Below are 14,461 nucleotides of genomic sequence, written 5' to 3'. Positions count from 1 at the left end.
TAAAATTGAAACGCACGCTCCCGCCATATTTTGAAGTCTGCCTAACTTCAGCAGCGCCATCTAGCGGTCTGTGTTTGCAGCCAATAACCCTATTCATTTGGGACGGTTTGCGGTGCAAACTTGCGGCAGCGTTTTTCTGCGCGATCTTTGCTGGTAAATATTTTGATATTATTTATATTTTAAGGGTTACTTTGCATTAAATACCAATGTTTTATCGCAACCGATCGGAAATTAAGCGTCGCAAGTGGAAAATTTATGCTTAACCGTGCCAAATACGTTTGTTAATTACGACCAAGGCTTAGGGGCCCAAGTTGGCGTTGCCGTACGCAGTGCGAGTGTTACTACGACCAAGGCTTAGTATCCTATGTCTTTTGGGAAGTTGACTTGAAGCTGTTGCCCATTTCAATATTCAGAGATCTTTCCAGGTAAATATTTTATTTATGTATTAAGGGTCAATTTAGATTAAATACCAAAGTTTTATCGCAACCGAAAGGAAATTAAGCGTTACCCCCATTCCGCTATCGATATTAAGTATCTAGACAATATCCAGGGTTGTCTCTCCCACACCAAATCCCAACTAGACTCCCACAGCTACCAAGGGAATTACAACTTTCTATTCTTGGTTGGTCCAATGGTTGGTCTTCCCTAACAACGCGTCGCAAATATTTTGACCTTTTAAGCTTGTTCAAAATCTTAAACTCCCCTAATCAAACTTATTTTTCTGATGCCCCCTCCATCGCTCCCACAAGGGGTCATGGTAAAAACTTATTATTCCACCGATATGCCCGTAAAGACCAGCTTAAGCACTCCTTTTTTCGTAGATCGGTCCCCATTTGGAATTCACTTCCCTCTGGGATTGTATCATTAAAATCTATTGCCCAATTTAAGTCAGCACTGAAACAGTACCTGAAACTATACTTCGGAGCTGTAATGTTTTCTCATAAACCCTAGCTCGACATTCCCCCAAAGGAGCAAAAAAAAAGTTAACCATACAAAATTGGTTTGTTAATTACAACCTTTGTTTGTAGAAAACATAGCTTTAGTTTATTTTGGGGAGTTGTGGTAAAATGGAATACTGTATTCGTTACTCGCATTAGTGAGTTTCCCATCCAACCATACTAAAATCTTGGGGATCTAGTAAATAGGAGCTAAGTAATTGAGGAAAGTATTTATAAACATACCCCCTCCATAGAAATATCATTGCACCCAACTTTGGAGGCTCATACTCTGGTTCTACTAGAGCTACGGAAATGTCCTTTGAGTATGTTATAGTCCTATTTGACCCCCCATCCAACCATACTTGGGATTAAGACAAACAGGGGCCGAGTAACGATGTGAAACGTTCACAAAAGTACCCGCCTCCATAGGAATAGCATTGTACCCATTTTTGGTGGCTCATAATTCTGGTTCTACTACAGATACGGGGATGTCCTTTGAGTATGTTATAGTCCTATTTGCCCCATCCAACCATACTAAAAACTTGCGGATCGGTTAAACAGGGCCCAAGTAATTGAGGAAAGTATTTATAAACATACCCCCCTCCATAGGAATATCATTCCACACAACTTTGGAGGCTCATAACTCTGGTTCTACTAGAGATACGGAAATGTCCTTTGAGTATGTTATAGTCCTATTTGACCTCCCCCCATCAAACCATACTAAAAACTTGCGGATCGGTTAAACAGGGCCCAAGTAATTGAGGAAAATATTCACAAACATACCCCCCTCCATAGGAATATCATTGCACCCAACTTTGGAGACTCATACTTTGGTTCTACTAGAGATACGGAAATGTCCTTTGAGTATGTTATAGTCCTATTTGACCCCCCCCATCCAACCATACTTGGGATTAAGACAAACAGGGGCCGAGTAGCGATGTGAAACGTTCACAAAAGTACCCGCCTCCATAGGAATAGCATTGCAACCATTTTTGGTGGCTCATAATTCTGGTTCTACTACAGATACGGGGATGTCCTTTGAGTATGTTATAGTCCTATTTGCCCCATCCAACCATACTAAAAACTTGCGGATCGGTTAAACAGGGCCCAAGTAATTGAGGAAAGCATTTATAAACATACCCCCTCCATAGGAATATCATTGCACCCAACTTTAGAGGTTCATAACTCTGGTTCTACTAGAGATGTCCTTTGAGTATGTTTTAGTTAGGAACGGATTAAAGGGGGGGCGAGGGGTACTGGCCCAGGGGAGCAACGCTTGCTGGGGGCACATTGCGTTAAACTATTCCCCCCTTAGCAACATTTGCTGTTCCTATTTTTTTCGACTTAAGGGGGCGCGCATTATCCCGGCCCTGAAAATGCTTGGGCCATTTAAGTTGATAATAATTTTAATCTGTATTTGATTGTTTGAATTTTATTTTTTATAGCTACCATCTGTTTCCAAAGGAGAAATTTATGTTGGATTCTAGAATCAATAACTATTTTTTTGGCAAAAGGCACCCAATATTAATTAGGTCAATGAACCCATTACAATCCCCTTCTTAATTGAGGTCTACATTAAGTGTCACTTTGATTTTATCCGTTGAAAGGGAATCTCATTACCAAAACTATTTAGACAGTCTGTGAGACATTTAGGCAATTATTAGGGTATTTAGTTTATTATTTATTATTCTATTTATTGTTAGAAGGGAAGCGCTTTGTGTCCTTCAATTTTTAGGGATTTTTCTTTTCGCCAGGACATAAATAAAATCTTACTTATGGAATAGGTGAACACTGGTCCTAGCCCTCCCTTTTAAGAATAATGAACGCGTAATCAGGATTTCAAGGGTGAGATTCCCTTTGCGGTATTAAGGTATCTAGTTTATGGTTTTAATTATAAATATTTTTAGGGGAAAAGCGTTTGGCAACTCCTTGAGGGAGTTTTTTAGGATTTAAATAAATTTCCGATTTATGTTTAAGGTAGAAGGTTGCTTACACGCTTTGTCCTTTAAAAGTAATCACGATTTTAAGCGGGGTTTAAGGCGAGGCTTAGCTTTTTACGGTATTCTTTCCCTATTACTGTTACGAGTGTGCCTTTTATGCCAAAAAAATAGTCATTTGTCTTATGCCTGAACATTTTGCGTTACGTCTAGCGAAAATACTCGAGTGGATTTTCGTATTAAGGTAATTAATTTCAAGTTATTCGTGTGCCTTTTTCCAATTATTAATTCGAATTTTTCTTGCGCAGGAAGAAGTGGACGTCTGCGAGTGGACTTTCATTGGAAATCCCATGCTAAGGACGAAGTTTCCTGGTTTTGGGAGCTCCACAGCGGGCCTTAGTTTAAATTTAATAATTCCCGAGTTAAACAGGGGACTTGTTAAATTTAAATTGGGCCCGCAAGGCTTACGTGGGGGGTGGTTCAGTAAGTATAGCTTAAAGTTTCGATACTAGGGATGGAACGAAAAAAACAAGCGCTGGACTTAATTTTTTTGACCTTTTTTTGCGTGCTTTTTTTGTATTTTTATTAATTTTTTTTATAAAAAAAAATATTTTTTTTGTAATGTTTTTGCCTTTTTTATTTATTAAAAAGCTTAAAAAGGGGCCTAAAAATATCCCCCTAAGTCCAGAGGCTGAAAAATCGAAACCAAGTCTAGTATATTAAAAATTCAAGAAAAGAAAGAACGAGGTTTAAGGCAAAATTTATTCAATGGAAAACAAAAAAACCTAAGTGTTTACAAAAATTTCGAACAAAAAAATATTAAAGAGGTTTGTAAGTTAAAGTTTGAACGCGAAAAAAATAATAAGTAGTTACAAATAAAATTTGCAAGCAAAAAAATTAAGTTAAGTGGTTACATGAAAAAATTGCAAAAAAGATGTATTTTGTGTCTTCTAGCTTCGGTGATTTCCTCCGTATCTTTAAGTCAGCGCTGAGAGAAAGAGCAAGGCCAGAAGACATCATGTAACGTGAATCCAACGAAGCATTTCATCAGGAATGATACATAGCAAGTCCAGAACAGCTTCGTCTTGCGTCAATCGGAACAAAGGATGTCATCTGGAAGGATACGTCTCGGAATGACCAGCGATAGAAAAATCCAAGAAAATCATCCACATCTATAAATTAAAACACATCAATAACACATTTTAAACTGTTGCCTACTAACAAATTAATCTCATAGATTTAAATTTAAGAAAAGCGTGTCCTTAATGAAAAAAACTGGCTACCAAATTTATAAACCGAGACGAACGAATTTCCACCCTAAATTAGAGAAAAACTTGACTACCGTGATTAAATCAATACTCTGGCTAACTAATTATTTCCCAAAATTGCATAGAACAATTTATTTTTTAAACTAAATTTAGGAAAACCCGCTATTTATCTATTTTAAAACTATTCCCACAGATAGGCCCCGTAAATAACTAGAGTTTAAATGTGACAAGGCTTAATTAGGCTTAGGGCAAGGGTCCTCGTGTTCGGCGGGACTTTATTTCCGAAAATCTGTCGCGATATCTCTAAATTAATTACGTACCCCGTTTAATATCTTTAAATTATAGGCCACAAACTAATTATTAAGGGATTCTCTCTTGTCCAACATCTCGTTGTAAAATTTTATTTATGGTACTTCATTTTTAAAAAATAAAGTAAATTCACTAACATTTAACGGTAGGATTGCACTTTACGTGACCCACCCAACTAACAATGGTTTCTAGTTAATTGGACCATGAGGAGTCCGAAAAAAATAGTTAAAAAATTATTTGGCCGCCGCAAGTTGGTCAAAAAAATTTTTGAAAATTTTAAAATCCATGCACTTACCGCCATTGAAGCCGCTATCCGCTTAACGCATTCTGCACTCAATCTTGCAAAATAAGCCAGAGGGGACTGTGAAAAGTTGCCGGACTCGCGCCGGAGTTTTATAGCTATGGATTTTTTTAAGCTTACGGAAACATTTATTTCTGATAAAAGGAGGGAAATATAAATGCGAGAAAAACTGAAATGTTTTGGGAAAATCGTTGAATTTTTTGGGAATTCAATAATTGATAACGGTAAATTTTGAAAAAAACCGTCAAATTATTCGGGATTTTTTTTAATTCACTCAACATTATTTTTGGGAAAATGTGTCAAATCCCTGGTAAATATGATTTTTTGTAAAAAAAAATTTAAATAAAAGGCGTAGAGAAAAGGTGTCAAAATATAGGGAAATTAGCAAATGTCAACGTCAATATTTCAGAAAAGGAGTCTAGTTTTTTTGCAACTATATTTTGGGAAAGGCGACAAATTATTGAGAAAGAACCAAATGTCAACATCAATATTTTGGAAAAGGCGTCAATTTATTTCAACAATATTTCGGAAAAGGCGGCAAATTATTGGGCAGTTAGCAAATGTCAACATCAATATAAATGAGGCGTCAATTTATTTCAACTTTATTTTGGAAAAGGCGTCAATTTATTTCAACTATATTTTGGAAAAGGCGTCAATTTATTTCAACTATATTTTGGAAAAGGCGTCAATTTATTTCAACTATATTTTGGAAAAGGCGTCAATTTATTTCAACTATATTTTGGAAAAGGCGTCAATTTATTTCAACTATATTTTGGAAAAGGCGTCAATTTATTTCAACTATATTTTGGAAAAGGCGTCAATTTATTTCAACTATATTTTGGAAAAGGCGTCAATTTATTTCAACTATATTTTGGAAAAGGCGTCAATTTATTTCAACTATATTTTGGAAAAGGCGTCAATTTATTTCAACTATATTTTGAAAAAGGCGTCAATTTATTTCAACTATATTTTGAAAAAGGCGTCAATTTATTTCAACTATATTTTGGAAAAGGCGTCAATTTATTTCAACTATATTTTGGAAAAAGCGTCAATTTATTTCAACTATATTTTGGAAAAGGCGTCAATTTATTTCAACTATATTTTGGAAAAGGCGTCAATTTATTTCAACTATATTTTGGAAAAGGCGTCAATTTATTTCAACTATATTTTGGAAAAGGCGTCAATTTATTTCAACTATATTTTGGAAAAGGCGTCAATTTATTTCAACTATATTTTGGAAAAGGCGTCAATTTATTTCAACTATATTTTGGAAAAGGCGTCAATTTATTTCAACTATATTTTGGAAAAGGCGTCAATTTATTTCAACTATATTTTGGAAAAGGCGTCAATTTATTTCAACTATATTTTGGTCAATTTATTTCAACTATATTTTGGTCAATTTATTTCAACTATATTTTGGTCAATTTATTTCAACTATATTTTGGTCAATTTATTTCAACTATATTTTGGTCAATTTATTTCAACTATATTTTGGTCAATTTATTTCAACTATATTTTGGTCAATTTATTTCAACTATATTTTGGTCAATTTATTTCAACTATATTTTGGTCAATTTATTTCAACTATATTTTGGTCAATTTATTTCAACTATATTTTGGTCAATTTATTTCAACTATATTTTGGTCAATTTATTTCAACTATATTTTGGTCAATTTATTTCAACTATATTTTGGTCAATTTATTTCAACTATATTTTGGTCAATTTATTTCAACTATATTTTGGTCAATTTATTTCAACTATATTTTGGTCAATTTATTTCAACTATATTTTGGTCAATTTATTTCAACTATATTTTGGTCAATTTATTTCAACTATATTTTGGTCAATTTATTTCAACTATATTTTGGTCAATTTATTTCAACTATATTTTGGTCAATTTATTTCAACTATATTTTGGTCAATTTATTTCAACTATATTTTGGTCAATTTATTTCAACTATATTTTGGTCAATTTATTTCAACTATATTTTGGTCAATTTATTTCAACTATATTTTGGTCAATTTATTTCAACTATATTTTGGTCAATTTATTTCAACTATATTTTGGTCAATTTATTTCAACTATATTTCGGAAAAGGCGTCAATTTATTTCAACTATATTTCGGAAAAGGCGTCAATTTATTTCAACTATATTTCGGAAAAGGCGCCAATTTATTTCAACTATATTTTGGTCAATTTATTTCAACTATATTTTGGAAAAGGCGTCAATCTATTTCAACTATATTTCGGAAAAGGCGTCAATTTATTTCAACTATATTTCGGAAAAGGCGCCAATTTATTTCAACTATATTTTGGAAAAGGCGTCAATTTATTTCAACTATATTTTGGAAAAGGCGTCAATTTATTTCAACTATATTTTGGAAAAGGCGTCAATTTATTTCAACTATATTTTGGAAAAGGCGTCAATTTATTTCAACTATATTTTGGAAAAGGCGTCAATTTATTTCAACTATATTTTGGAAAAGGCGTCAATTTATTTCAACTATATTTTGGAAAAGGCGTCAATTTATTTCAACTATATTTTGGTCAATTTATTTCAACTATATTTTGGTCAATTTATTTCAACTATATTTTGGTCAATTTATTTCAACTATATTTTGGTCAATTTATTTCAACTATATTTTGGTCAATTTATTTCAACTATATTTTGGTCAATTTATTTCAACTATATTTTGGTCAATTTATTTCAACTATATTTTGGTCAATTTATTTCAACTATATTTTGGTCAATTTATTTCAACTATATTTTGGTCAATTTATTTCAACTATATTTTGGTCAATTTATTTCAACTATATTTTGGTCAATTTATTTCAACTATATTTTGGTCAATTTATTTCAACTATATTTTGGTCAATTTATTTCAACTATATTTTGGTCAATTTATTTCAACTATATTTTGGTCAATTTATTTCAACTATATTTTGGTCAATTTATTTCAACTATATTTTGGTCAATTTATTTCAACTATATTTTGGTCAATTTATTTCAACTATATTTTGGTCAATTTATTTCAACTATATTTTGGTCAATTTATTTCAACTATATTTTGGTCAATTTATTTCAACTATATTTTGGTCAATTTATTTCAACTATATTTTGGTCAATTTATTTCAACTATATTTTGGTCAATTTATTTCAACTATATTTTGGTCAATTTATTTCAACTATATTTTGGTCAATTTATTTCAACTATATTTTGGTCAATTTATTTCAACTATATTTTGGTCAATTTATTTCAACTATATTTTGGTCAATTTATTTCAACTATATTTTGGTCAATTTATTTCAACTATATTTTGGTCAATTTATTTCAACTATATTTTGGTCAATTTATTTCAACTATATTTCGGAAAAGGCGTCAATTTATTTCAACTATATTTCGGAAAAGGCGTCAATTTATTGCAACTATATTTCGGAAAAGGCGTCAATTTATTTCAACTATATTTCGGAAAAGGCGCCAATTTATTTCAACTATATTTTGGTCAATTTATTTCAACTATATTTTGGAAAAGGCGTCAATCTATTTCAACTATATTTCGGAAAAGGCGTCAATTTATTTCAACTATATTTCGGAAAAGGCGCCAATTTATTTCAACTATATTTTGGAAAAGGCGTCAATTTATTTCAACTATATTTTGGAAAAGGCGTCAATTTATTTCAACTATATTTTGGAAAAGGCGTCAATTTATTTCAACTATATTTTGAAAAAGGCGTCAATTTATTTCAATATTTTGGAAAAGGCGTCAATTTATTTCAACTATATTTTGGAAAAGGCGTCAATTTATTTCAACTATATTTTGGAAAAGGCGTCAATTTATTTCAATATTTTGGAAAAGGCGTCAATTTATTTCAATATTTTGGAAAAGGCGTCAATTTATTTCAATATTTTGGAAAAGGCGTCTAGTTATTTCAGCAATATTTTGGAAGTCATTGCAACTATATTTTGGAAAGAGTGCCTATTTTTCGGCAATTTGATAAATGTAAACACCTTTTCCAAAATATCGTCCTTTACATTTACCAAATTCGGGAATAATTTGATGCCTTTTCCAAAGTATCGTCCTTCACATTTATCAAATTCCCGAATAATTTGGCACATTTTCCAAAATATCGTCCCTTACATTTATCAAATTCCCAAATAATTTGACACCTTTTCCAAAATATCGTCATTCACATTTATCAAATTCCCAAATAATTTGACACCTTTTCCATATCGTCATTCACATTTATCAAATTCCCAAATAATTTGACACCTTTTCCAAAATATCGTCATTCACATTTATCAAATTCCCAAATAATTGACACCTTTTCCAAAATATCGTCATTCACATTTATCAAATTCCCAAATAATTTGACACCTTTTCCAAAATAACGTCCTCCAGATTTATCAAATTCAGATTAATTTGACACTTTTTTCCATGATATCGTCCTTCACATTTATCAAATTCCCGAATAATTTGACACCTTTTCCAAAATATTGTCCTTCAGATTTATCAAATTCAAGAATAATTTGACGGCATTTACCAAAATTTACCGTTATCATTTATCGAATTCCCCAAAAATTCAACGATTTTCCCAAAACATAGCAGTTTTTCTCGCATTATATTTCCGTCCTTTTATCAGAAATGAACAGTTTCAGTAAGCTTAAAAAATTCCATAGCTATATCTCCGGCGCGAGTACGTCAATTTTTCACAGTCCCCCCGGCTTATTTTGCAAGATTGAGTACAGAATGCGTTAAGCGGATAGCGGCTTCAATGAGGGTAAGTGAGTGGATTTTGAAATTTTCAAAAATTTTTTTAACTAACTTGCGGCGGCCAAATAATTTTTTAACTATTTTTTTCGGACTCCCCACAGTCTAATTAACTAGAAACCATTGTTAGTTGGGTGGGTCACGTAAAGTGCAATCCTACCCATTTAACACTACCTAATTAATTTAAAAACTTGAAATAAAATAAATAATTTAAAGGGGGGCTAGATGAGTTTGGATTATTGTAAAGTTTAGGCTTACGGACTGTTAAAGCACCACGAGGCGAAGCAATGGCCGCCAATTAAGTTGAAGAGCGTCGAATTCAGCTTGCTTCCTCGGCAAAAACGATCAGGGAAATGGCGGATCTATCAAGCATCGACCTCAAAAGCCGGGATCACGATCATCATCAGCTGAGCGGGAGAGGTTTTTCCAAGCGACCTTCTTCGACGGCTTCCAAGAACGAATGAGCCGGCTCACCTTTGCCTGCAACTAACAACGAAGTAAATTTCCTCCGTCTGGGGGCGCTAAAAGCTCCTATGCGCGGACTCGGGTGCGCCATACCCCGGGCACGAAATCCAAATAGCTGAACACTGCTAGGCCTATATGAATGAACGCTAGGCCTAAATGAATGAATGAACGCTAGACCTAAATGAATGGATAATCAATACCTTTTACCATTAACATGTCGTGACGTCACAAGTCAATTACCTCGGTGACGTCGTAGGTGACGTTACCGGATATGACGTCATGTCACGTGACCGAATATGACGTCATGCCACGTCACCGGATATGACGTCATGCCACGTCACCGGATATGACGTCATGCCACGTCACCGGATATGACGTCATGCCACGTCACCGGATATGTTTCCATACTGTTACCACCTGCTGGGACCCCCTGCTGTGACCCCCTGCTGCGACCCCCTGCTGTGACCCCCTGCTGGGACCCCCTGCTGTGTCCATATTGTTACCCCCTGCTGTGACCACCTACTGGGACCCCCTGCTGTTACCCCCTGCTGTGTCCATATTGTTACCACCTGCTGTGACCCCCTGCTGGGACCCCCTGCTGTGTCCATATTGTTACCCCCTACTGTTACCCCCTGCTGGGACCCCCTGCTGCGACCCCCTGCTGTGTCCATATTGTTACCACCTGCTGTGACCCCCTTCTGGGACCCCCTGCTGTGTCCATATTGTTACCACCTGCTGTGACCCCCTGCTGGGACCTCCTGCTGTTACCCCCTCCTGGGACCCCCTGCTGTTTCCATACTGTCACAGCAGGGGGTCACAGCAGGTGGTAACAATATGGACACAGCAGGGGGTCCCAGCAGGGGGTCACAGCAGGTGGTAACAATATGGACACAGCAGGGGGTCGCAGCAGGGGGTAACAATATGGACACAGCAGGGGGTCCCAGCAGGGGGTCACAGCAGGGGGTCGCAGCAGGGGGGTCCCAGCAGGGGGTCACAGCAGGTGGTAACAATATGGATACAGCAGGGGGTAACAGCAGGGGGTCCCAGCAGGGGGTCGCAGCAGGGGGTAACAGCAGGGGGTAACAATATGGACACAGCAGGGGGTAACAATATGGACACAGCAGGGGGTCACAGCAGGGGGTCGCAGCAGGGGGTCACAGCAGGTGGTAACAATAAGGACACAGCAGGGGGTAACAGCAGGGGGTCCCAGCAGGGGGTAACAGTACGGAAACAGCAGGGGGTAACAATATGGACACAGCAGAGGGTCCCAGCAGGGGGTCGCAGCAGGGGGTCACAGCAGGTGGTAACAATATGGACACAGCAGGGGGTCCCAGCAGGTGGTAACAATATGGACACAGCAGGGGGTCGCAGCAGGGGGTCCCAGCAGGGGGTAACAGTAGGGGGTAACAATATGGACACAGCAGGGGGTCCCAGCAGGGGGTCACAGCAGGTGGTAACAATATGGACACAGCAGGGGGTAACAGCAGGGGGTCCCAGTAGGTGGTCACAGCAGGGGGTAACAATATGGACACAGCAGGGGGTCCCAGCAGGGGGTCACAGCAGGGGGTCGCAGCAGGGGGTCGCAGCAGGGGGTCACAGCAGGGGGTCCCAGCAGGTGGTAACAGTATGGAAACATATCCGGTGACGTGGCATGACGTCATATCCGGTGACGTGGCATGACGTCATATCCGGTGACGTGGCATGACGTCATATCCGGTGACGTGCATGACGTCATATCCGGTCACGTGACATGACGTCATATCCGGTAACGTCACCTACGACGTCACCGAGGTAATTGACTTGTGACGTCACGACATGTTAATGGTAAAAGGTATTGATTATCCATTCATTTAGGTCTAGCGTTCATTCATATAGGCCTAGCAGTGTTCAGCTATTTGGATTTCGTGCCCGGGGTATGGCGCACCCGAGTCCGCGCATAGGAGCTTTTAGCGCCCCCAGACGGAGGAAATTTACTTCGTTGTTAGTTGCAGGCAAAGGTGAGCCGGCTCATTCGTTCTTGGAAGCCGTCGAAGAAGGTCGCTTGGAAAAACCTCTCCCGCTCAGCTGATGATGATCGTGATCCCGGCTTTTGAGGTCGATGCTTGATAGATCCGCCATTTCCCTGATCGTTTTTGCCGAGGAAGCAAGCTGAATTCGACGCTCTTCAACTTAATTGGCGGCCATTGCTTCGCCTCGTGGTGCTTTAACAGTCCGTAAGCCTAAACTTTACAATAATCCAAACTCATCTAGCCCCCCTTTAAATTATTTATTTTATTTCAAGTTTTTAAATTAATTAGGTAGTGTTAAATGTTAGTGAATTTACTTTATTTTTTAAAAATGAAGTACCATAAATAAAATTTTACAACGAGATGTTGGACAAGAGAGAATCCCTTAATAATTAGTTTGTGGCCTATAATTTAAAGATATTAAACGGGGTACGTAATTAATTTAGAGATATCGCGACAGATTTTCGGAAATAAAGTCCCGCCGAACACGAGGACCGTTGCCCTAAGCCTAATCACATTTAAACTCTAGTTAATTACGGGGTCTATCTGTGGGATAGTTTTAAAATAGATAAATAGCGGGTTTAACTAAAATTAGTTTAGGGGCTATTATTAATTTAGAGCTAAAGCGACAGATTTTCGGAAATAAAGTCCCGCCGAACACGAGGACCGTTGCCCTAAGCCTAATCACATTTAAACTCTAGTTAATTACGGGGTCTATCTGTGGGATAGTTTTAAAATAGATAAATAGCGGGTTCAACTAAAATTAATTTAGGGGCTATTATTAATTAATTTAGAGATATCGCGACAGATTTTCGGAAATAAAGTCCCGCCGAACACGAGGACCCTTGCCCTAAGCCTAATTAAGCCTTGTCACATTTAAACTATAGTTATTTACGGGGCCTATCTGTGGGAATAGTTTTAAAATAGATAAATAGCGGGTTTTCCTAAATTTAGTTTAGGGGCTATTATTATTAATAAATTTAAAGATAAAGCAAGATTTTCGAAAATCAAGTCCCGCAGAGATCATTGCCCTAAGCCCTGTCCAATTTAAACTAGAGTTTTTATCTATGGGTTCTAGTTTTTAGCAGTAGTTTAGTAGTTTAGCAGTTTTTTCTAAAATTAGTTTAGGGGATGTTTTAAATTACTTTCATTATTAAGTTACATAATTTAATTTAAAATAAATTGTTCTATGCAATTTTGGGAAATAATTAGTTAGCCAGAGTATTGATTTAATCACGGTAGTCAAGTTTTTCTCTAATTTAGGGTGGAAATTAGTTCGTCTCGGTTTATAAATTTGGTAGCCAGTTTTTTTCATTAAGGACACGCTTTTCTTAAATTTAAATCTATGAGATTAATTTGTTAGTAGGCAACAGTTTAAAATGTGTTATTGATGTGGATGATTTTCTTGGATTTTTCTATCGCTGGTCATTCCGAGACGTATCCTTCCAGATGACATCCTTTGTTCCGATTGACGCAAGACGAAGCTGTTCTGGACTTGCTATGTATCATTCCTGATGAAATGCTTCGTTGGATTCACGTTACATGATGTCTTCTGGCCTTGCTCTTTCTCTCAGCGCTGACTTAAAGATACGGAGGAAATCACCGAAGCTAGAAGACACAAAATACATCTTTTTTGCAATTTTTTCATGTAACCACTTAACTTAATTTTTTTGCTTGCAAATTTTATTTGTAACTACTTATTATTTTTTTCGCGTTCAAACTTTAACTTACAAACCTCTTTAATATTTTTTTTGTTCGAAATTTTTGTAAACACTTAGGTTTTTTTTGTTTTCCATTGAATAAATTTTGCCTTAAACCTCGTTCTTTCTTTTCTTGAATTTTTAATATACTAGACTTGGTTTCGATTTTTCAGCCTCTGGACTTAGGGGGATATTTTTAGGCCCCTTTTTAAGCTTTTTAATAAATAAAAAAGGCAAAAACATTACAAAAAAAATATTTTTTTTTATAAAAAAATTAATAAAAATACAAAAAAAGCACGCAAAAAAGGTCAAAAAAATTAAGTCCAGCGCTTGTTTTTTTCGTTCCATCCCTAGTATCGAAACTTTAAGCTATACTTACTGAACCACCCCCCACGTAAGCCTTGCGGGCCCAATTTAAATTTAACAAGTCCCCTGTTTAACTCGGGAATTATTAAATTTAAACTAAGGCCCGCTGTGGAGCTCCCAAAACCAGGAAACTTCGTCCTTAGCATGGGATTTCCAATGAAAGTCCACTCGCAGACGTCCACTTCTTCCTGCGCAAGAAAAATTCGAATTAATAATTGGAAAAAGGCACACGAATAACTTGAAATTAATTACCTTAATACGAAAATCCACTCGAGTATTTTCGCTAGACGTAACGCAAAATGTTCAGGCATAAGACAAATGACTATTTTTTTGGCATAAAAGGCACACTCGTAACAGTAATAGGGAAAGAATACCGTAAAAAGCTAAGCCTCGCCTTAA

The 14,461-nt window shown here is 36.2% G+C and overlaps 1 long non-coding RNA gene across 1 annotated transcript; it reads left to right on the top strand.

Moving 5' to 3' along the window:
- Window positions 1–105: 105 nt before the first annotated feature.
- Window positions 106–4,578, top strand: LOC149623451 (uncharacterized). The gene is made up of 4 exons (XR_016374936.1): window positions 106–153; window positions 237–425; window positions 2,384–3,119; window positions 3,184–4,578. It is a non-coding gene; the product is annotated as an uncharacterized LOC149623451 (long non-coding RNA).
- The last annotated feature ends 9,883 nt before the right edge of the window (window positions 4,579–14,461 follow it).

This window comes from Phalangium opilio, unplaced genomic scaffold (genome assembly GCF_054372755.1).
Source record: "Phalangium opilio isolate 3A_F unplaced genomic scaffold, DU_Popi_V2 ptg000113l_1, whole genome shotgun sequence".
In the NCBI taxonomy this organism is placed as follows: Eukaryota; Metazoa; Arthropoda; class Arachnida; order Opiliones; family Phalangiidae; genus Phalangium; species Phalangium opilio.
This window is presented reverse-complemented; position numbering and strand designations above follow the sequence as displayed.